Source organism: Myodes glareolus, chromosome 4 (genome assembly GCF_982192425.1).
Source record: "Myodes glareolus chromosome 4, mMyoGla1.1, whole genome shotgun sequence".
NCBI lineage: Eukaryota > Metazoa > Chordata > Mammalia > Rodentia > Cricetidae > Myodes > Myodes glareolus.
Genome location: NC_142029.1, coordinates 46,284,851 through 46,306,183, shown reverse-complemented (window position 1 = coordinate 46,306,183; position 21,333 = coordinate 46,284,851). Strand labels below are relative to the sequence as shown.

The window sequence follows — 21,333 nt, the reverse complement described above, 5'->3', positions numbered from 1 at the left end:
ATTAAGATACACTGATTTTTGTTCTGACCTCAAAGTGAATAAGAAATGGTTTATTCTGGAGCCAAATACGAGTGGTTCTGATCAGGAATATAAGTTTAAATATTTGCCCCAAACTCCATGTTCTACTACAGTAACAGATTCATGGCATTTTTCGTTATAGATCAAAAGAAAGTCATAAATTTAGAAACTTGCAAATACTTTGGTGAAAACAATAGGCACACAAGTTACAAAGTAACATCTCTGCTACAGGTTTCAGATACTACCTGATGACATTCTTTGTTTGGGGCAGTGGAAGCTAGTGGTCTATTAGAACATTCCACAGGGTTCCACATGATGATCACAAAGATGTTAGTCAGACACAGAAGGGGACAACGAATGGTTATTGCAGCAGTTTCAATGTGTTTGACCCTCATAAACTCATAGGGAGTGGCACTAATTGAAGGTATGGCTTTGTTGAAGGAAGTGGTCTTATTGGAGGAGGCAGGATGATATAGACCCTTAATACAGAAATTGAGACTGGAGGGCACACTTTTAATCTGGGCCACACCTTCTCTTGGAAGTGTGTCACTGTGGAGGTGGGCTTTGAGGTCTTTTTCTCAAGTTTCCTTCAGTGTGACAGTCAGTCAACTTCCTGTTGCCTCTGAATCAAGATGAAAGGACTCTCAGCTCCAGCACCATGTCCACCTGTGTGCCACCATGCTCCCTACCATGCAATAATTGACTGAACCTCTGGACCTGTAAGCGAGCCACCTCAATTAAATGTTTTCTTTATAAGCATTGCCATTGTCATGGTGTCTCCTCACAGCAATAGAAACCTAAGATAGGTATTATGGGGGATAAAGATAGCCCAAGATAGTTTGACTATAGATCTATATAACATCCAAATTTATGAATTTCTTTTTTTCTCATTTTATTTTGTTTGGTATTTTGAGACAGGGTTTCTCTGTATAGCTTTGGAGCCTGGCCTAGAACTCACTCTGTAGACCAGGCTGGTTTTGAACTCACAGAGATCTTCCACGCTTCTGCCTTCCGAGTGTTGGGATTAAAGGCATGCACCACTACTGCTGGACCCAAACTCATGAATTCCTAATCAATCAGTCCTGTAGAATCTCCAACATAAGCGTGGCATTTTTTTCCTGGGAACTTAATTCAGATTCATTATAATGTTGTGGATCTCATATCCTTTGCTCTCTGTTGACAGAAGCTGTTCATTCATTTCCAGCCAATCAGACCCGAAAATAATCACACAGAAACTCTATTATTTGCAATACTGTTTGGCCAATAGTTTAAGCATATTTATTACCTGGCTCTTACAGCCTAAACTAATCCATCTCCATTAGTCTGTGTATCATCACAAGGTCGTGTCCTACCAGCCAAGTTTTAGTGGACTCCTGTAAAGGCATCTGTCTCCTGTGGCAGCTACATGGCTTCTGTGGCAGCTACATTGACTCCGCCTTCTTTCTCCCAGCATTCAGTTTAGTTTTCCACCTAGCTCTATTCTATTTAGCCACTGGCCGAAACAGCTTTATTCATTAACCAATAAGAGCAATACATATACAGAAGGAATTCCCACACCAACTCTCCACAGCAATGTTTACAGAAACTTCACGATACACACTTGTGTGCTGGCACACCTTCTAACATCATACTCCACTCTCCAACTAATTTCTATACCCTCTTATTTTATTGTTAGAAACAAAATAGTTTTCTCAAACATTCAAAACAGAGAGCCCCTTTCTTGTAGAATGTAACCTGCTCTTGTTCAGGAAATAGTATATATTTGAATATTTTTAAATGTATTTGAATATTCATATGTATGTATACACATACATACACATTAATATAGGCCTTGGATGGAACTGCTGTTGCATGATGGGAGGAGAAGAATTTGTCTGTGACTCAGCAGGTGAGAAAGGAGCTGAGCTCCTGAAAGACAGGGTCTCCAAAACACTACTGAAGGGAGCAGAGTCACAAAGTACTAGATGTAAGTGGTTTATTTATTTATATTTTAATCCTATTTACAGTTTGACAACAGTTAGCCTGCCCTGTGGGTCAGCAAAGGAACTGGGAGGGAAAGACTGAGTAATTTTCAGCAGGTGGAAATACTCCCAATCTCAGACAGCTCTGGAGCCCATCTGCAGCATGTTCAAATGTTTACACGCATCTACATAAATCACGAAGGGAACAGGAGGGCCCAGTTGATGCATAGCTTATGTTTTATTGAATTTATAACATTTAATAAATTATTTTTAATACTCTCTGGGCCAACTGAGCACATAAAAATAAGTAATTTTTAATGAATGTGATAAATTCGATTCCTCAATGATTGTGATTACAATCATAAAAATTTTTTGGCAATACACCAAAAAAATCCAACTGTTTGATAGAGGATATGGGTAACTTTCTATTTTATTTTCTGAGGACGTTGTATTGCGGTTACATTAGTTTACTTTCAGATTCATTCATTTACATGATTGTTATTTGAGCTCAGGACTTTGCACATGCGAAGCTATATTTTACCAGCCTAGTCAAAATTGTATAAAGGTGATCTTTAAAGGCCATTTGGTGACGAGAACTGTGCATAAGGGAATGTCACATTCAAAAACTAGAATAAAAGCCACACATTAATATGTCTGCAATAACGTAAAATAGAAATATGGCCAGGTATGATGGTGTACATCTTTAATTCCAACACTTTAGAGACAAGAGTGTCTCTGTGAGTTCCAGGCCAGCTTGGTCTTCATAGTGAGTTTAGGTCAGCCAGGGCTACATAGTGAGACAAAACGACTACAGTCTAATTCATCTGGGAAGCAGACTCCAAGAGAGTGACTTGGGACTGTCAGGGAGCATCCTTGATGGGAGGAACAGAAATCAGGACTACCCAGGGTTTCTCATTATATGGCTGGAACACCTGGCTAGTAAGTCTAAGCCAATCAACTGTCGGGTACAGCCGCACAAGAAGCAGCTGTCCTATTGTGGGATTGCCCTTTCTCCTTCAGGGGCTGCCCTCCCTCCTGCAGGGGCTGCCTTCCCTCCTGCAGGGGCTGCCCTCCCTCCTGCAGGGGCTGCCCTCCCTCCTGTAGGAGCTGCTGTACCTTCTGTAGAGGACTATCCTCCCTCCTTCAGGGGCTACTCTCCTTCCTGTAGGGGCTGCTGTACCTCCTGTAGGGGACTATCCTCCCTCCTGAAGGGGCTGCCCGCCTTCCTGCAGGGGGCTACCATCCCTCCTATGGGGGCTGTCCTCCCTCCGGCAGGGGTTGCCCTCCCTCCTGCAGGGGACTACCCTCACTCCTATGGGGGCTGCCCTCTTACAGTAAACTTAACAAGACTCCTGTAGCTGAGGCAATGGGTCCTTTCTTGAAGATAGATCTAAGGCGCATGTGTCCATATCTAGGATAAATATGCAAATGGTATGTACAGAATGACAAAATAAAATGTCATCCAAAATGGTTTTAAAAGACTTCTAATTTTGCTACATCTTTTTATTTCTATAAAATGGAGTTTCTAATCATACAACACTGTTGTGAGGATTAAATGAGACAATGGGAAAGAATGGTGCTTGTCACAAAGTACTCAATACCGTGTTTGTCACAAATACTCAGTGGTATTGCTGTTTTTTGTTTTCACCTGTTTCCTAACTTGAATGCCTCTGAAGAACTGGGATGGTCTCTCCACTCCCTGTGCCCAGTTACCTCCCTCCACCCCAGCAATAGTACCAGTCCTTGTATCCTGCTTGCTTTCACTTGAAATCACTCAAGGAGGGGATGCTGGGACCTGCAGGGTTTTTTGAGACAGGGTTTCTCTTTAGCTTTGGAGCCTATCCTGGAATTAACTCTTGTAGATCAGGCTGGCCTCGAACTCACAGAGATCCTCCTGTCTCTGCTTTCCAAGTGCTGAGATTAAAGGAATGCACCATCACTGCCTGGCTCAAGGGATTTGCAGTTTTGTGAACCTATCATGACAACTAAGATGACAGACAATGTAAGGAAGATCCCTTGGAAGGCCAAGGGATCATGGGACTTCTTGGTAAGTAACGAATATCTTCTTGATCTAAGCCTCTGACTTGAGCCTTGCTACTGGTGGCCACAGATGCTGCTGATGGCCATGGACGCTGCTCACGGCCACAGATGCTGCTGACGGCCACAGATGCTGCTGGCAGCCACAGATGCTGCTGATGGCCACAGATGCTGCTGATGGCCACAGATGCTGCTGACTGGCCCAGATGCTGCTGATGGCCACGGATGCTGCTGATGGTCACGGATGCTGCTGACTGGCCCAGATGCTGCTGATGGCCACTGATGCTGCTGGTGGCCATAGATGCTGCTGATGGTCACGGATACTGCTGACTGGCCCAGATGCTGCTGATGGCCCAGATGCTGCTGATGGCCACGGATGCTGCTGATGGCCACAGATGCTGCTGGCGGCCACAGATGCCGCTGATGCCATGGATGCTGCTGGCGGCCATGGATGCTGCTGACTGGCATAATGAAGGCTGAGATAGAAGGAAGACTGGGATGGAAGCACTGAATGAAACAGATAAATTGGCTTCAGTTCTGTAAGGTACAAGGGCTATGTAAATATGAGAACATAATATCACTTAATGGTGAAGTCAGTCTGATGGTGTCTTTTATCAAACTGATTCACAGGTTTAATCTTCAGGTTATCTCCCTTTCTGTGAAACAAAGGAAATGAGCCTCTCCTTGGCTTTGAAGCTGTTTGGAACAAACTGTGGGGAAAGAAAAGGTTTCTAATGAGATTTCTTATTTGCTGCTATCTACCAAGGTGACAGTTAAAAATGAACAGCAACCAAATAGCACCTTAATTTAGTGAACTCTGGCTCCCACAACTTCTACAAGAAGACAGGCACTCTGAAAATTTCCAGAATTCCCTATGAATCAAAATACAAACTACTTTCCTCTTCTAATATTTAGTAAGTAGGAACCTCTTTGAGCCATGGGCAGCCAAATTGGTCTCCATTTCCAGCAAGAACTGTTCAAATGTGACACCCACTGACTGGCTCCAGACTGTAGGCACAGAAATGCAGTGACTAACATGAACATCACTGTCTGGGATTCTCCAAGTGGGAACTGGAGGTAAAAGCAAACCTGCAGTGCATCTCAACTTTTTGTTCTTTATCTTAGTTCTCAGTGATGGTATTTATAGGGGGTAAATCTCAGCTACCTATTGTCTATCCCATATTTTAAAAAATGAGCAGTTGTAGAAATAAGAGTTTGCCGGATTCTCATTGTAGGTGCATTTGGAGGACTATAGCGCTTTGCACTAGAACTTTATGACAGTTCTATGATGCCTGATTGGACTTCTCAGAACGGGCGGACACAGGTCTGGAAAGCTAGAACTTTCTACAAACTCAGCAAGGGACAAAGGGTTGGACCTCCAAGGTGCTCCTTAACCAGAGAACTGCCAATCCCAGGAGGCATCCAAAAAGCAAAACAACAACAACAATAAAAACACTTCTTTCTCATGGCTGCAACCATCAGGTTTTACAAGGAGGGGTAAAGACAGTCCAGAGAACTCAGCCTTGCCCTCTGCTCAGGTGGTCACCGTATTTTCTGAGACCTGTGATGTCTCTCTGAATTCAAGTACTTCTTGGAACACTGAATCTAGTTAGCGTCAGCTGGTATCAACACACACAATCAGAGGGAGTTGTGAGTCATTTATGATTTCTTCTAATTGCCAGGTCTTTGGTTACTTTGAAAATTGTGTCCTAAGTCAAGGTTTCTTTAAATATTGTTACCGATGTGAGAATCTTTGTACACAATTATTTAAGATGATTTTTAAAAGCACATTTAAACCCCTGTGTATCTGTGATTTGAAGTATGTGTGGCTCTAAATGTTACATATTATATGAAAGTACAATTGTAGAGTTAAAGGCGTATACATTGAACACATTCAGAGTAATCCAAAAGCACTCTCTTTGATCCCACATGCATTATAGCTGGACTCTTGACATAAATGGCCAGGGAAATTCCTTTGACATTTCTGCTATTTGTAATCAGCATCATTCATCATTCAGATGAGAAGCCTGCCATGTGGGCAGTCCTGCTGTGAGAAACCCTGTTCTACATCTATGACAATGACAGAAGAAGTATTTTATTTTTGTCCATATGAGATGTGGCGGTGTCAGCAAGTGAGTCTCTTTATGGTAATTAGTGCCATTCATCCTATAGCTTTACAAGAGGACTACGGCTTTGCTTTTTGTCTCAGTGCAGTAGATCCATTGTTACATTGAGCTAAAGATTCAAAATTTCAAACAAAAAGTAGAAGCTAAGGTGTAGTGTGAAGTACTTCAGTGCGGTTCTGCGGCTGTGGGGTGCAGCTAATTGTTACCGGCTTCTTTGTATGTTCCGTGCATGTGTGTCCTCTATGGATTACACAAATGTTCTCCTTGCAAGAGCACTTTGTTGCCACGCCAGCACGGCAACTGTCGTTCTTCTGAGCGAGGGACGTCGGGATTAACACGCAACACAACTTCAGGTTCTGCAGACAAGCCTTTATTCCACTTTCTCACACAGTATATATAGCCCTCAGCAGGGGAGGCCAAGAAAGCAAAAGCAGGAAGCTCATCACCCATTACCGTAACTCAATGGCTTAGGGGTAAACATCCTTAGAAACATTGCTGGAAGCAACAGGTTGTTCCTGTTTTTGTTCCTGTTTTCAACCAAGTGCAATAGTGCAAAACAGATCAAGTGGGGGTGCGAAGGCCTGTCCTCTAGGGACCCAACACTTTGTGAGCTGATGCAATACAATGTAGAATTGCCAGTGCTGCCGGCCTTTCTAAGACCCATGTTCTAGTGATCCTAGCTGTATCATGATTATTCTCTTCATGAAAAGGTAACCAGATTTGCCTAACACTATGCACTCTAAGCCACGCTTGCTAATAATTCAAAAATGTTGGACTCTGGCTGAGCCTAGCTCGTCAGAGCATAAGCTCTGGCCCCAATATCTCTGCTAACACAGCCACCCATGTACCTGTCGGTAAAGTCATTGCTTCTTTGCTCTGTCGCCAGTGCCCATACGGAGAGAATAGGTATGTATTTACATCTTTTCAGGAAAAGGAACACTACCCCAGAGACTTCTCCTGTCTGCGTCTCGGCAGCATGCCCCTCTGTACGCAAACTGTTGATGGCTTCTGTGTGGTTACACCGCCAGGAAGAGAGAGTCAGCTGCTTAGATCCGCAGACGGCTCTGCCCACCATCCATTGGCAAACACAGCAATCCTTTCCCAGTCTTGCTAATGGTAAGCCATTCTTAGAGACTTTGAGTCAGTGGTGAAAAGAAGCACATGAGTCTTATTGATTTTTTTCCCCACAGCGGCAGGGCCCTGTCTCTAGGGCATAATAATTCTGGAGCCTCTAAGTGTTTATGTAAGATGATTGTTCCTTTATTCCTGCTCTGAAGAACAACATTCTCCCCACTAACAGCCCGTAAGAAAATAAGCGTATCTACACTCCAGGTTCTGTAGCTTCAAGGGGAAACAGAAAGGTTTGCAACTAAACCAATTAGAAGTGACTTGACGCTTCTACTGAGCTAATGCAACTATCTCAAATGTGTAACCATTACCTGTGTCTCCTGCACAGACAACAGTCAAAGTCATCCCAGTCACATGGCCTTCACCGAGTCTGGAGAGAGTGTGCATGTGACTACAAGGGGTTCTCTGGTCCTTTGGGAAGGGTAGCTTATCCGACTGTGCAAGACTGTAGTGTCGTTCAGAGATGTGCATTCCCGGTATAAACTTACTTTTAGTATCTTCCTCAGTTTTGATGTAAACAGTGTCCTTTGATGTAAAAAAGGATACTCTTTTGGGCTACCCATTGTGAAATAATTGTTTGTGAGACAGCTGTTTTGTTTGTCCAGATGTGGAAGCCTTTGTTTTCTAGGTAAGCTGGCTGTGTCAAGATGCAGGCAGATGAGACTCAGCGGGGAAGGATGAAGTTGAGAAGCTGGTATTCAGTGTCAGGGCCTACTCACCGGCATAGGCATAGGCAATTCCTGACAGAGAGGCTAAAGCCTTGGCTCTCCTATCAAGGATCTGAAAGTCTGCTAACAGCCATGCTGGGCTAATTCATCTATGTCTTTATAGATGTTCTCAAGGACATTACCGTGCAGGCACTGTTCTAATCACTCTGCAAAGACTCCTTTCCTTGGCATAGTTCTCATAATAACCCATTTGTACAGACAACTTAAGAACCCTGCCTAAGTTCACCCATGTAGGAGGCAGTAGCTATAACCAACCCCCCTTTCTCCTACCCTGTGCTACTTCCAGAAAAAACCCTCAAGGCATGGTGGGCCATGCCATGGACCATAGTAGAGTCTGGGAAGATCTGGTGCAGAAGTTCAGGATGAGCAGAACAAAAGGTACATGGAGCAGGGACCAAGAGCAGGCTGTAGGCAGCCCATCAGATCAGGAGTGATGCTTTGAGCCAGAGGTGACCCTTGACACAGCACATACTGGAAATCTCTTCTTATTTCTAACTTATCATGTGATAAGTATATAGCTAAAATTGCGCTTTTTAAGGAAAGAACCCATGTGCTCACTTAGTCTTCACGCATGTTGTCAGTCAGTTGTTCAGTACACTTATCTTTTTTAATGGAATTTTTCATATATTTCATACATATTTCATAGTTTGACAGTGTTGTCCCCTCCATCTCCTCCTAGATCCTCCCCACCTCCCTATCCTATCTTTATGTTCCCTGTCTCTTCCTCCCTCCCTATCTCTTCTCTAAAACAAAATAAGAAAAACCAATGAAAGCAAGGAACAACAACAAAACTCCAAATTAAAACAATCAAAAGACCAGTAAGAGAAAAAAAAGTCAGAAAAAAGGAAAGTGAAACAAAAAGTCCACAAAAATACCAATGAGTTCATTTTTTGTTGACCAGCTACTACTGGGCATGGGCCTGCCTTGGACTGTGGGTTGAAATACCCAGTGAAACTCCATTGGATGAAACAGATTTTCCCTTTGCCAACAGGTAGCAATTACAGGTAGCTTCTTGGCTGCGGTGGGAGCCTGTGCCTACTTCCCCCTCTCAGTACTGGGTCCTTGCTTGATCCTGTGTAATTCTTATGTGAAAGCACACATATCTTAAATGTGCCAAATATCCCAGCAACTCTGTCGGAATGCTAGCGGAGCAAACATCAATAAACTGCAGACTAACAAACTCAAAATCTAATATTATCCCTAACGAAAATAGTTCTTTCTGAACAGGCAGTTGATAATTTTTAATTTAGTCCTTGTGATGGTCAGTGTGACTTGTCACCTTTGCTGAATCTAAAATCAACGGGAGTGACCTCTGGGCATGTATATCAGAGTTTATCTTGATTTTGTTAAGGCAGAAGACCTACTCGTTTGTGGGGGCACCCTTCCATGACTTCCACCCTTCCCTAGACTGCATATATGAAGAAAGAAGTCGAGTGGCACCATGGGTCCTTCACTCTCTGCTTCCTGACATCCTGTGACCAGCCAGCTCATTCAGGCTTCTGCCAGCAGCCAAGGCAAGCTCTTCTTCCTTGTGTGAGTTCTGGTCTGTGAGGCAGAAGCATAAGTTCTCATAAGTTGCTGGGATTTGGGGGAGTGCTCTATGATCCCTCCTGCTCCCCTTCATCCCGCAAGCATCCAAAGGCAGCTGACCACAGGACCAAAACATGTCTCTCCCTGTTTGTATATCTATCCCTAGTGAAGGTAACACAGGACCATACTTGAAGATGACTTAGGGCAGGTTCATTTCTGGCTCAGAAAAACATAACAAGCAATCTTGGAAACTTAAAGATCTCAGCAGGCTTTCATTAAAACATTAAATATTTTAATATTTTTATATTAAATATACTTAATATGATTAAGTATTTGTTCTTTAAACATGGCCAAGAAAAGCATGAAGAAAATGAATAGTGGTACCATCACACTCTCTAACTTCAAACTGTACTTACAAACACACACACACACACACACACACACACACACACACACACACACACACACGTTCATGAAATCAAAATTAAAACCAGAAGTCATAAACACATTTGTAGTTTACTGAATTTTGACAAGAGTGTCAGAACACTGAAAAACAAAAGGATAGTTCCTTCAATAAATAGAGCTGGGAACCTCAATAAATATTCACACATGAAACTGAAACCTTATTATCATCACTATATTAAAAACATCAGCTCAAAATCGACTCAAAATCGACTTTACAGACCAGAAACCATCATCTTCTACAAGAAAATATGAAGAGAAATTATGGGACGTTAGTCTTGGCAATTCGTTGTTGTTTTGGTTTGTTTTTTTTGTTGTTGTTGTTTTTTAAAGATTTATTTATTTATTTATTTATGTATACAGTATTCTTAGTATTCTGCATGTGTGCCTGCAGGCCAGAAGAGGGCACCAGATCTCATTACAGATGATTGTGAGCCACCATGTGGTTGCTGGGAATTGAACTCAGGACCTTTGGAAGAGCAAGCAGCGCCCTTAACCACTGAGCCATCTCTCCAGCCCCTGTTGTTGTTGTTTTTACTTGTTTGTTGTAAGTTAATTCCTAAAGTATAGCAACTAAGAGAAAACTAAGCAAATGGAATTGCATCAGGATAAAAAGCTTCTATTCAGGAAAGGGAACACAGAGTGAAGACTGGGAGGAAGGATTTCTAAGCTACGCATTATGTTAATAGCCAAAATATACAAGGCACCAGAACAAGTCAACAGCAAGTATGTTGGTCAGCATTTTGATGCTGCAACAAAGACAATCAGATGAGAAAGGGAAAAGATTATATCGTTCCTGTTTTCAGAGGTATTGGTCCATGATTAGCTGACCCTGTTGCTTGGACTTGGGGTCAACAGCACACCTTAGCTGTAGTGTGTGGCAGAGCAAAAATTTCTCACCTCGGGGGTAGTATCCAAAATTAGGAGGGAAAGGGTGTGTCCCACAAGCTCTGGTGGGCGAGACCTCCATAATAGACAACTCCCATCAAGTGCCTCCTCCAGGCTTCACTGCCTCCAGGAGTGTTGACCTAGAGACCAAGCCTTTGGCTCCATGTCTTTGGGTGGCATTCAAGATCTAACCTGTAGCAGCAAGGAAAAAAATCAGCTCAATTGAAAATAGGCAGGACTCTCAGTAGAACCTTTTTAGAAGAAGATATACAAACGACCAGGAGATTAAAAAAAAAAAACTATGACAAGAACCAAGAACTAAGGGAATGTAGATGAAAACTACTAGGAGTCACTGTCTCCTACCTGCCAGAGGGTGAAGATCTAGAACACCCGCTTCCTTTTAACTGGGTTGCAAAGCATTTCGGTCATCATGAGAAGTCACATGGGAAGCCCTCAAGAAACAGAATAGATCTGCCCCAGGATCCAGGTCCCACATCTTAGCATTTGTCTAAAAGGTTTAAAGTCTGTTTACCAGAGAGATTTCTTGACTCTCATGTTCATCCCAGCACCACTCATCATAGCAAAGTTAAGCAATCTAACTCAGTGCGCATCTGCTTGAATGGATAAAAACAATACGGTAGTTATATACACAGGATGAAGTTCTGTAATTTGTGACACTATGGACAGACGTGGGGAAGAGTATCCTAATAGAAATAAGCCAGGCGCACACCATGCGTTCTCACTTCTGTATGGAACCTCAAACAAATACACGGAGCAGAGAGTAGAGTGGTGCTCTCCAGAGACTGGGTGTGGGGAGAAAGAGTGGGTGATGGTCACAGTAGAAAATGGTAGGTAGTCTGAGTTGGCTTCTAAAATATTGACCATGCTGGGCAATGGTGGTGCATGCCTTTGATCCCAGCACTCGGGAGATAGAGGCTGGCGGATCTCTGTGAGTTCGAGGCCAGTCTGGTCTACAAGAGCTAGTTCCAGGACAAGAACCAAAGCACAGAGAAACCCTGTCTCAAAAAAAAAAAAATCAACCAACCAACCAAACAAACAAAAAAAACCAAAAACCAAAATTAAAATATTGACCATACAGAGTGGAGGATATACTGAATGATGGAATTCTGAAATTGCTGAGAGTAGATTTCAACTGTTATAAAAGATGTTAAAGAGGTGAGGTTATACATGCTAACATATGTTAACTAGTTTGATTTAATTATTCTACATGAGTAAACATAACATCACTTATTCCCTCACTCATGTATGCTGAAAACAATACACATTTTGTGTGTATGTGGTGAAACTTCACATAATGACTCTGCATATGGAGTCCAGAGGAAAACATTGGGTTTATGTTCCTTAGATATTGCCTGCTTTTTTTTCTTTTTCTTTTCTTTCTTTCTTTCTTTTTTTTTTTTTTTGAGAGAGAGAGAGAGAGAGAGAGAGAGAGAGAGAGAGAGAGAGTGAGTTCTCTTACTGGCTTGGACTACTCTAGCCAGTCTAGGCTAGCTAGCTAGCAAGCCTCAGGGATCTATCTGTCTCCATTACCGCAGTGCTGAGATTACAAGAACATTCCATCAAGGCTGAGGGATCCATCTGTCTCCGCTACCTCAATGTTGGGATTGCAAAAACATTCCATCAAGCCTCAGGGATCTGTCTGTCTCCACTACCCCAGTGCTGGAATTACAAGAACATTCCATCAAGCCTGACTTTTTAAGTGTGGATTCTGAGGACCAAACTCAGGCTCCTGCAAGTACTTTGCCAGCTGAGATATCTCCATGTTTCCCCCATGCAATTGTAAAACTAGAAAGTGAATCTTCTAATCTACCTTTTAATGACAATAATTCCTAAGTGTAAGAATATATTAAAATGTTTATAGTTTAAATAAAAATGTAAAATAGAGATTTTGTAAACTATAAAATTGATTATAAAAAATTGTCTTATATTGTTGTAAGCCACATACAATAAATCCTATAACAACAATACCTCATAAAATTATATGCATATGGGTATATTAATAGAGAAAATGATTGAAATTATCACATCTTAAGCATGGTCATCTCTGAGTGGAAGATTTTTATTCATTTCTATATTTGTTTTTATACTTTTGTGTATTGTGTGACTTTTAACATATAGTATTGATAAGATTTTAAAGCTATTTTGTTTGTTTATGGAAGGAAGAGATCCCCCATTCACAAGGTTGTTGTGGAATAGAATATCTTTTTAACTATGTAAAGATGTATTGCTCTTGTTTATGCTGCACTTGTTTAGCTATATAAAGATGTGTTGCTTAGCCAGATGGTGGTGGTACATGCCTTTAATCCCAGCACTTGGGAGGCAGAGGCAGGCAGATCTCTGTGAGTTCGAGACCAGCCTGGTCTACAAGAGCTAGTTCCTGGATAGGCTCCAAAGCTACAGAGAAATCCTGTCTTGAAAAACCAAAAGAGAGAGAGAGAGAGAGGAAGAAAGAAAGAAAAGATGTGTTGCTGTTTTGCTGTTTTACCTTGCCTGCCTAAGGCACCTGCTTGGCCTAAAATACCTGAACAGCCAATGGCTGGGCAGAGGAGAGATAGGTGGAGCTGGCAGGCAGAGGGAGTCAGCTTGCCAGCTGGGGGCCAGTCAGCCAGTCATGGAGGATGCAGGAAAGCAGGATGGGCTGTATGTAGATAAGATAAACGATCCTTGAGGTGGCACATAGATGACTAGAAATGGATTAATTAAAGTCAATTTTGAAAAAAGCTGGCTAGAAACAAGCCTAACCTAACATCAAGCAGTCATAGTTAATAATAAGTCTCTGTGTCATGATTTGGGGGCTGGTGGTCCAAGAAAGCCTTCTACATAAGGGTCAGCATGCCATCTGCAAACCCCCTGGGGAATGTCAGGACTACCCAAAGGCTTGTTGCACTGTGCTGTGCAATAGTGGGCATGAAATGGGATAAACTTACCTGCAAGTGCTTTAGGAGGGAAAATTTGCTCATACTAATCAGAACTCACAGAGGCAGATGTTAATGTCCAAGCATGAGTATTTCAGTTCAATCTTGTGAAAGAACTGTAACGGTCTGCTGGAATATTATCACATTCTCTTGCAAATCACAGAGCCAATTCGTGTAAAGCAATTACAGACTCACAGAAGGTCGGCGCTGAAGCAAGTTTAGAGATATACCGGCTCAGCCCTGCCATATCACAGATGGGGACACTGCGTCCCAGCAGTGGGGAAAAATTAAAAACTCTGTGTGTGTGTGTGTGTGTGTGTGTGTGTGTGTGTGTGTGAGAGAGAGAGAGAGAGAGAGAGAGAGAGAGAGAGAGAGAGAGAGAGAGAGAGGAGAGATGAGTAGATGAGTGCCATCTGGGAGATACAGGATGAGTTTGAACTTCAGAGTCCTGATCTATCACCCTTAGAGAAACAAAGGCCATCTCTTCTCTCCCCTCTCCCTATCACCCCATCAAACCCTGCTGTGAGCGTCTCATCACAGGATCCAGCCCTCTGTTACCTGGGACAGTAACATCCCTGCTGCCTTCCAATATGCCATCTCATTCTTACATGACATCTGTCTTGGGGCAAAGGTACAACTGTGTTGGTACCAGTTTTAGGGAGGAAAATAAAATCTCACTTTCAGATTCTCATGTTTGGTCACTGCTGAGTCTGCTGTCAAACCTATGGTTTCTTTTGGCCTTTTCTGAGATTCTCCTTTGTATCAGGCTGAATGCCATTGTTGTGTCACTGAAGGTAACCTTTCCATTCTGGTTGTTGTGGGATCTTTGCACAGTGTGTGAAGGTGTGTTGCTGTGATTGGTGTTAGGCAGGAGACATAGGCAGGACTTCCTGGCAGAGAGAGAACTCTGGGGAGAAGGAAGTGGAGCTGCCAGCCAGACTCGGAGTAAGCAGTATGGAGATGAGGTGACACCATGTGGCAGAATAGATTAATCTAAATGGGTTAATTCAAACTGTAAGAGCTTGTTGAGAATAAGCCTGAACTGTGGAGGGCCGGACCACATTCTCCATTGCTTCAAGGAACAAAGGTAGAGATTGACCTCTATGACCCCAAGGTGTGGCGGTACACGCCTTTAGTCCTGATGCCTGGGTGGCAGAGGCAGATTGACCTCTGTGACCTCAAGGCGTGGTAGTATACGCCTTTGGCCCCTATGCCTGGGAAGCAGAGACAGGCAGATCTCTGTGAGTTCAAGGTGATGTAGCACACGCCTTTAATCCCAGCGCACGTGCTTGGTAACTCTCTACCACTGCATCCCTGCCTACTCCCGAGGCATCATCTGGGATAATGGGCAGTGGACCAATCCAAGAGTGACACGTCAGAAGCAAGGACTGTTTCCTTTATAAGGGCTGGGTTCCCCTCATTCTGGGTCTCTGCCATGTAAGCTTATGCTCTCCCTCTCAAGACGCATAAAGTTTTACTGCAGAAGAATCCTAAGTGTCCCGCGTCGTTCTTGCAGGCGAAAAGGTAGCGCGGGGCAACTGGTCCTGAAACCCGAGACGCCGAGGGACCCTGACAACTGCTCGCACCGCCAGAGACCCCTTGGACACAAGGAGGATTCAAAACTGCAGGTTGTTTGCTCAGAGAGGTATGACTATTCTTGGACTTTTCGGTTTTGGGCTTGACTTGTTTCCGCATTGGGAAGGTCTCGTAGGGGCCTTGCTACCTCTTTTAGTAGTCCTCTTATATTTTGCCAAAAATTGCTTAGAAGATAAATCCTGCCAGGCTGTTGTTGCAGACGGACAAAATGTATTGGAGGAAGTCCAGGATAGCATATCAGAAACTGAATGCAATGAGAGGTTAGGCGCGCCTGTAAGAAAAAAAAATAGAAAAAAGGACCCCCCCTGATGGTTCAAAGAATGGGGGAGACTGAAAAGAAAATTAAAAAAAGGACCCCCCGGTGGTTCTAAGAATGGGGGAGACTGACCTACAAGGTCAAAAGCTTTATGTTATGTTGTTTATGTTGTCTTTTGTGTACCGGACAGGAGAAAGATATTTAAATTTGCCTAAGGATATGATGTTTTGAAAAAGAGGTTCTGTTTTCGTCTCCACAGAAAATGAGAGCCTAAGGGTGTACTTGGGATTTATGTGGTTTAAATCACCGAGACCTCCTAAAATGTTGTAATGTATACCCCCAAAATGCAACGGCCCAATTCAGCAGGAAATAGTCAGAGAGAGACTAACGACGCCCATATTCCCTAAAAGATTGTTTAAATGAGGTCCTTTCAATGGTTGCATAGCAGCAAGTCTGCTTCTGAGTTCTGCTTTACTCCGTGCACTAGTTTGGACTCGGAATGAATACAACTGCTGCTGGAGGGTGGCTGGAGCGGAGCATTGCTGGGTGGCTATGGTGGGGGGCACGTCGCGCCGGCTCAGTTGGTGCCTGGCCTGGAGGGTATCACAGCAGTATTGAGAATGAGAGAGGTGCCACAAGCTGCCAGGCCAGAAGGCTTGCAATGTGCCTGAAACTGTGAGGGGCTCTGAGGCTGGAATGGCTTCTGTTCCGCTTGGCTGAGCTGAGCTATGCTGATCCTAGGTAACAAAGGTGGACCAATAGCCTGGGGCGAACAATGCTGGCTACTAGCCCAAGAGATTTTCCATCTAAATAAGGAGCTAAAGAGATAACTTAGGGGTTAAGAATGCTGCCTGCTCTTCCAAGGGTCATGAGTTCAATTCCCCAGCGACCACATGGCAGCGTACAACTATTTGGTTTTAAATCTAATGTTTCAGGATCCACAGGGAGGTAGATGCAAAAAGCCCTTAGATTTTTAAGGTGATTGGGTCATTGGCTAAATCTATGACTATGGCAAAAAAGCCCATAGTTTCCAACACGCCTCTGGTAGACTTCTTGAGCTGGAGAATTGCGCCCCTGCGATCCCAGATACAATGACTAATTATTAAGCAATTGTCTAGTTATCTTGTAAAAAATTAAACTAAAAAACTTAATGAGAAAATACCAAGGATGACCCTCTAAACAATGACAAGGGCATGGCCTATCCTGATACCAGTTCTTGTTAAAAACAAAAAAGGGGGAATAATGAAGGAGTTGCCCCCAACGCCAAGAGAGGCCATTGCCATGGCTCTGTTCACCATAAATTTTTTAAATTTGGATGATAATGGCCAAAATGCTGCAACACGACATTGTTCGGATCCACAGCGGCCCAAAAATTTGGTTAAGTGGAAAGACGTGCTTTCTAATGAATGGAAAGGCCCGGATCCCATTTTATTGAGATCCAGGGGAGCTGTTTATGTCTTCCCACAGGATCAAGAGAGCCCATTCTGGCTGCCAGAGCGATTGACCCAAACAATGAAGAGTGATCCACAACACACGGATTCGCCTGAGGACCTGGCTGCTGTTCCTCCTGCCATTTTGCGGATGGATGACAGAGCACCGATGGAGGACACTCTCAGCCTTCCTGAAGCTGTTACCAGTCAACCATAGGATGGCGGCGTCTCCTCGATTTTTTACAACCAATAAGACTCTGGGCCCCCTCCCTACCGTCCTAGAGACGATTTATAAGCTTGGCCGTAGGACTCCAGTCCTGGGCCATGTCTCTCATTCCCCTACTTCAAAAAATGGGTGGGGGTGGAAATGTTTTGGAACAGTCCTATGCTATGGATTAATGTTTCTCCTCTGGATGGTCTGCTGACTCAAATCCCAAAATCGTAGGGACAAATTGGTTATTGCACAAGTGCTGGCTGCCCTGAAACAGGGGCCTCTACCGATATGTGGTTATCTATGCTGAAGCAATAAGGTTTATGCCAACCAGCTCCTGCACCCCTAGGACAGTGGTCCATTGCACAGGATGGAATGCTTGGCTTAGCTAGCCCTAAAGGTTGTCGAGCTGAAGAGCATCACACAAAAAATGGCCCTCTCTGAGAGATATGTCGTCCTGCATAAGGGTTTCCTGTCGTATATTCCCTTTCCCAGAAAAATGGCAGAGGGCAGGCCAGATAGGTTCCAGGTATCATGAACCTAGGGGCAGATTCCATGCAAGCCCATCGTAATGTTTTCACTCTGGGAAGTGCGACCTCTATCTTTGCCTTCTGAGGGAGTTGCCTTTCTGCAAAGAAGTAAAAAAAGGGGGATATGTGGAGGGCCGGACCACATTCTCCATTGCTTCAAGGAACAAAGGTAGCGATTGACCTCTATGACCCCAAGGTGTGGCGGTACACGCCTTTAGTCCTGATGCCTGGGCGGCAGAGGCAGATTGACCTCTGTGACCTCAAGGCGTGGTAGTACACGCCTTTGGCCCCTATGCCTGGGAAGCAGAGACAGGCAGATCTCTGTGAGTTCAAGGTGATGTAGCACACGCTTTTAATCTCAGCGCACGTGCTTGGTAACTCTCTACCGCTGCATCCCTGCCTACTCCCGAGGCATCATCTGGGATAATGGGCAGCGGACCAATCCAAGAGTGACACGTCAGAAGCGAGGACTGTTTCCTTTATAAGGGCTGGGTTCCCCTCATTCTGGGTCTCTGCCATGTAAGCTTATGCTCTCCCTCTCAAGACGCATAAAGCTTTACTGCAGAAGAATCCTAAGTGTCCCGCGTCGTTCTTGCGGGCGAAACGGTAGCGCGGGGCACTGAACTAAAACCAAGTTTTCATAATTAATAATAGGTCTCTGTGTCATTATTTGTGAGCCGGTGGACAACAAAAAAGCTTGCTACATCTGATCTTCCTGTTTCAAACACTACAAGTGCTGGGATCACTAGATATACAGGGGTTGACCACAGGGCTTTGTGCACATGGAAAGACACTGAGCTACATCCTAACCTGTGCTTCTAGGCTTTTGATATTCTTGCTGGGATATTCACCACTGGGAAGAAATTAAGATAGATACTCTTAATTCTAGTTGCCTCCACCCCCACTCCAAAGCAATTGTTTAAGTCTACAAAATATAAAACAAAATTGTATGGAATGTGACTGCTTTGTAATCTCAAAGTCCTGGGAAACAGTTGGGATCTGAATTAGTTTATCCAGAAGAATTCAATAAGTGGGGAATTTTATGTATGATAGGAAGGATAGAAGAAAGGGGAGGAGGATATTATCTTCTTGCATAGTTCCAAATTGCTCACCAGACTTCTCCAGGCTCCACTCCATAGCTTGTCCCTGTGACCGACCATCAAAATCCTACATTCTGACAAAGGTCAGCTCAAATATTAAACCCATTAGAATTTTTTTCAACGCTCATAATCTAAAATAATCTCCCCCCCTCTCTCTCCTATGAATAGCTGCCTTATTACCTATAAAGCTCCTGCCTATCAGGAGAATGGCTCTCCCAGGACTCTCTGCCTTCTGACTGAGAACACAGGAGGACCTCAGAGCCATCTACATACATCTTCACTGTCCCAGCCTGAGAACTTGGAACCAGGACAATGTCTCGAGTCATCAAACAGCATGAGAAGAAGTTTTGTTGTTGTTTTTTGGTTTGTTTTTCAAGACTGGGTTTCTCTGTAGCTTTGGAGCCTGTCCTGGAACTAGCTCTTGTAGACCAGGCTGGCCCTGAACTCACAGAGATCCTCCTGCTTCTGCCTCCCATGTGCTGGGATTAAAGTATGTGCCACCACCGCCTGGTGAGAGTGAATTTTAATCTGAGAAACAGTTATCTCTGAGAGAGCCTCATTGGTGGATGGAACAGGCCTTAGAGGATCAGCTTTCTTGCACCACCCTCACCCCTACACTGCAAAGTGAAGGAGGTGGGGTCCCTCATCTACTTAGGAGGCACAATCATGGGTAGGGGAAGCAGGGTAGGCTCAGGGGTCAAAGATTTGCCTATGAACTCTGCTAATCTTGCCTGAATCCAGAAGCATACACAGTTTCCCATAGCATCTACTCACCTGGTCATCAAGTGTGAAATACCAATACGGTGTAGCTCGTGGGGATTAGCGAGGGCCACGTGAGATGCATCCAGGTGTCACTTAGCTCCCAGGTGCTTATGTGACTGTATCACTGTCTGCCATGACAATCACTGTGGCCCAGAATCACACAAGATAAGGGAGCTAGTCTCACCAGACCACAGGGTTTTTCTCTTAGTAGGGCATGAGCTAGAAGACTCTTTCAGTAGAATGTGTAGACATCCTGCTTTGTGGTGCCTCAGCACCCGATGGGTCGTCCAGCTGATGAACCAGCATGGTTGTCATCAGCTCTCATGTCCTTAAGCCTCTCCTTTTCTGACTCAGTAAGCCCTGGTCCATCTCCAACTGCCCTGCTGTATCCCGGGTGGGGTTCCTGCCTGGAAACGGTGAAGAGGAAAGGTTGTCCAAGGGCATGGTCTGGATAAGGATAGAAATTCATCACCAAACGGCTGCTTTGTGAATACAAGCAGGTGGGGGGCCAGGGCAGGTGCTTCTGTTTGCAGCAGCTCTGCCTGGGGGCGGCGGTGTTCTGCTTGGAGGTGACAGCTGAGAGCTGGCTGCACACCTCTGTGCTGGACAGCACCACTGACATCCAATTAAGAGACTCACCATGGTACTCCTTCTTGTCCTCCCCTGCCCCATCTCCCGCATTCCAGTGCTCTGGCAAATGAGAACATTGGCTCCTGCGTGGGCCTGGCCTCACTGCCTTCAGAGCCCTAATCAGTCTCATTCTCCTTCTGACCAGAGCTTCCCTCAGCCATTCTGACACATTCTGGAAAGTTTTCCATCCGTCTCATAATCCAGCTTCGATTCTTCCTCCAGGTGTCTCGATAGACCTGCTTACGGTAGGCTCCACCTCTGCCCTCCGCAGTCCTCTTGGCATATCTGAGAATTATTTGTATACACCCAGACTGCTGCACTACTTTTTTGGAAACTCCTGGTTGACCCAGGAGCTTCTTTTAAATTAGAATTTTTATGAGCATATATTCATTATACATGGGAATGGCTTTCATAAAGACATTTCATAAGGGGTATCCTGCATTGATACAGCATTGAGTACATTCTTGATGAAAACAAAAAGATTCCAATACATAGGGGTAGGGACATTGGCTCAGAGTCTGGTCGCTAGAGATAAAAAATGCTTCTAAATACTTCCATTCTACTTGTGCTTGCAGAGGCTGCAGACAGGGAAAGCCTTATCTCTTTGTGAGATGACTACGGCACGCAGTGACTTATTAGTTAGGGGAGTATCACAAGCAAAATGAACTCCCTTGGCCTTCGAAAAGAGACCTACAGAGAAACGGCCCAGCCGCTGCTTTCTCCTCCCCTTCACCTGCTCTCCTGTGGTTCAGCATCCACAAGCTTTGCAGTAAATCACAGCATTTAAAGCAAACAGAAAATCCTTTCCCTTGTGCCTGATCTTGCATTGAAGTTTGCTACTCAATGAAAAAAATTAGCATTCCTTTAAGACATGCCCCTAGAACAGTGGTTTTCAACCTATGGGTTGTGACCCCTTTAACAAACTTCTACCTCCAAAAATATTTACACTACAATTCGTAACAGTAGTAAAATTACAGTTATGAAGTAATGATTTATGCTTGGGG

At 44.0% G+C, this 21,333-nt stretch overlaps 1 long non-coding RNA gene across 1 annotated transcript; it reads right to left on the bottom strand.

Annotated features, from left to right (window-relative positions):
- Window positions 1-6,547: 6,547 nt before the first annotated feature.
- On the bottom strand, window positions 6,548-20,698 carry LOC146894620 (uncharacterized). The gene is made up of 3 exons (XR_015001816.2): window positions 19,712-20,698; window positions 10,891-11,070; window positions 6,548-9,543 (listed from the first exon to the last, which is right to left on the bottom strand). It is a non-coding gene; the product is annotated as an uncharacterized LOC146894620 (long non-coding RNA).
- Between the last annotated feature and the right edge of the window lie 635 nt (window positions 20,699-21,333).